Genomic DNA, 2,971 nt, shown 5'->3' with positions numbered 1-2,971 from the left:
TCCTTCCTTCCTTCCTTCCTTCCAGTCCTCTGTTTCTCCCCACCTCCCTCTCCATCTCTCCCCTTGAGCTTTCCTGTGGGTCTGGCCGCAGGGACTCCCCTCCCTTCAGATGCATCTGGAGCTCACATTGCCAGTCTGCTAGTCCCCCGCCCCCCCACTCCCCATGCTTCTGACTGGCCTCCTCTGGTGGGATGGAAGTGCCTTCCCTTCGAATCCTTCTGTTACTAGGCCTCTCATCCTCTCCCCAGCCCCACCTGGGACCAGTGGGACAGGCAGGGCTAGCAGAGGCGTCAGGTGTCCCCACCACTCAGTCCCTGCTTTGCCTGAGACCCCACTCTGCAGGACGCCCCTCTTGACTGCATCCCCATGGCTAGTGCATCTCCTTCCCCACTGATGGGGTGGGGGGTGGGGGGCTTCTGGCAGTGAGTGTGAGGGGCATCTCCGCCCACCTGCCCCCCACCTTCAATCCCCAGACGTAGCGGTCAGTTCTTGGAGGCTTCAGGGTGTCCTATGTCTGTTTTCTTCCTTAGCCTGGCTTGGGTATGGGAAAGGGGTGCACTGAGGGCCCCCTGCACTCCAACGAGGGACTAGCCATTTAGGAGGGCCTCATCTGGGTCCGAAGGAGCCTTGGCAGTACCGTGGATGAGGTTTTAGGTGATTTAAACTCGTCAGCCACTCCAAGAGCGAAGCATCTACCCCACAGAGATTTACAAGGGCAGAGACTCGACATTGGGACATTGAGTGGAATGAACTTGATGGCAGTGGTAGCACTAGGAGTCAGAATTTGTGCCACTTGTCACAAATAGTGTCATCCTCGCTGCTTGATACAAAGCTAGGGCTTTGCATGGCTCACAGGGATCAACCATGGCCAAGCCGGGCCCATGATTCTTTGCGAACTCTGGTACCCAGCATGGCATGACTATGTCCCCTCGTGGGCTGGAGGATAGGAGGTGGGGAGGGAAGGACACAGGTGTCATGTGGCCCCGAGGGACGCTTTGGGTAAAGCACATGCCTTTGCAGGTAAAGACCTGGGACCACAACTCTCATCTTTGTGACAGGCCCAGGGGCAGCTTTCAGTGGGATGTTCTGAGTAGATGACAAAGCACCTTGTGGGCTTTGCAAAAACAGCGGGCATCTGCCCGCCTCCGAGGGGGGGTGGGTGGACTCTCTGTGCTCTGCTGCTCCAGGTAGGGCTGTGTGTGGGCGGTGGTGCCTCCTGGCGTGCGTGGACAGCTGTGTGATGTGTGTGTGTGACTGTCTGCCAGCTGAGCTGTGTGTAGGGCCCATGCTGGTGGCAGCCCGTAGTGCTGTGTCTCCAGTGAGCGATGGGGATGCTAGTACAGGGGAGTGGCAATGCATCTCCATGCAGGTGTGAGGCAGGTGTGAGGGGGATGGTGTGAGGTGTGCACTTTTCTTCTCTTCTTCTTCAAGAGGCTTCCTTCACTTTGACCTGGGGGTCCTTAGACTTTCGGTCCGTGTGGGCACCCTCCCTGTGATTTTATAGCCCCTCTGCCCTGCCCTTGTAATTGAGTGGCAGGGCTGGGGGTGGACAATGGTAGGGTCTTCACTGTGCCTGGCAGCAAAAGTGGGACGGCACCCTTGGGTCAGTCATTCAACAAACATTTCTCGGTTACCCGCCACTAAGAGATGGGAGTTCATAATTCAGCACCATTGCCCCATTCCAGAGATGAGAACACTGGCTGCCAGAGCCAGGGAGGCACTCACCAAAGGTCTCCCAGCCCACAAGCAGAAGACTAGCTCTGCTCCTCATCCGTCCTGCAGTGGGTGATAGTGACTGAGTGGGTCCTCATTGCTTAGAGTCCCGGGGAGCCTGGCTGGCTTGTGATCTGTTGACTCCAGCTCTCAGTGGCCTCGTCTAAGAAATGGGCACCTGGAATATTGCTCACACACTGCTGTGAGCGTTAAGGTGCTCACCACAGATGGGGCCTCCTTTGATGTTTCCGTGGCTCACACTGAGAGCATGCTGGCATCGGCTGCCGTGTTCTGCAACATCACCGTGTGGATCTTGACCACTTCCCGCTCAGTGATGGATGAGCGCTTATGTGGGGGGCTGCGATCCAAAAGGTTAGCAGTTTGAAACCACTAGCATCTCCTCAGGAGATGGATGGGGCTTTCTACGACTGAAGAGGTCGTCTCAGAAGCTCACAGGGCAGTTCTAACCCTGTTCTGTGGGGTTGCTGTAAGACAGCATGACTCGACAGCCCTGAATTGTTGCTTTGGTCTTGGTGGGGGCGGGAGTTTTACTGATTTTACTGATGAGGGAGTTGATCTCAGAGGAGGGCAGGTTTTGTTTGAGGTCACAGCTGTTCTAAGGGAGCAGTCCTGTTCGCCGTCAGCGTTCTCACGAGAGCTGCTGCGAGGCGGAAGGGACTGGAGCTGCCGAGGGGCTGTGGGGTAGAGTGTTCTGGAAGCTCTTTGAAGCCTCTCAGCTGGCTCCAAGCCACCCTCCTCCTCAATCTCCTTCATAAAGGGGACACTGAAGGGTCCTCCCTCCCTTATCAATATAGGCCCTCCTGTGAGGGCCACTCCAGGACAGGAATGGGGAAGCTCAGGTTACCAAGACCCTTGAAGAATATGATGGAGATACTCATTCGCTGAGAAAGTATGCTTAAACCAAATGTGATTTCAAGGATGAATAACCGTAAAGGCGCGCGCGCGCACACACACACACACACACACACACACACACACACACACAGCAAGCAAGAGAGGGAATGGGTGAATGGATGGGAGACGCCTTTACTACAGCCCCTGCTTTCTTTCCAGGAGCCTCCTCCTCAGGGTAGGATGCAGAAGCAAACTGGAAGGCAGGGTGTGGGTGAGCCTGGGTGCCCACGCAACTGTCCCAGTCTGTTGTTTCTTGTAGCTTCTTGTCTTCCCTTCCCACCCTCCCCTCTCTCTTTCCGTGGGTTCTTCCGCCTGACTTCTGTTCTCAGCGTGCTGCTCTGCC

Source organism: Echinops telfairi, unplaced genomic scaffold (assembly GCF_000313985.2).
Source record: "Echinops telfairi isolate 266 unplaced genomic scaffold, ASM31398v2 ScPeMD7_15;HRSCAF=58, whole genome shotgun sequence".
Classification (NCBI taxonomy): Eukaryota; Metazoa; Chordata; class Mammalia; order Afrosoricida; family Tenrecidae; genus Echinops; species Echinops telfairi.
Note: the sequence above shows the minus strand (reverse complement) of the source record.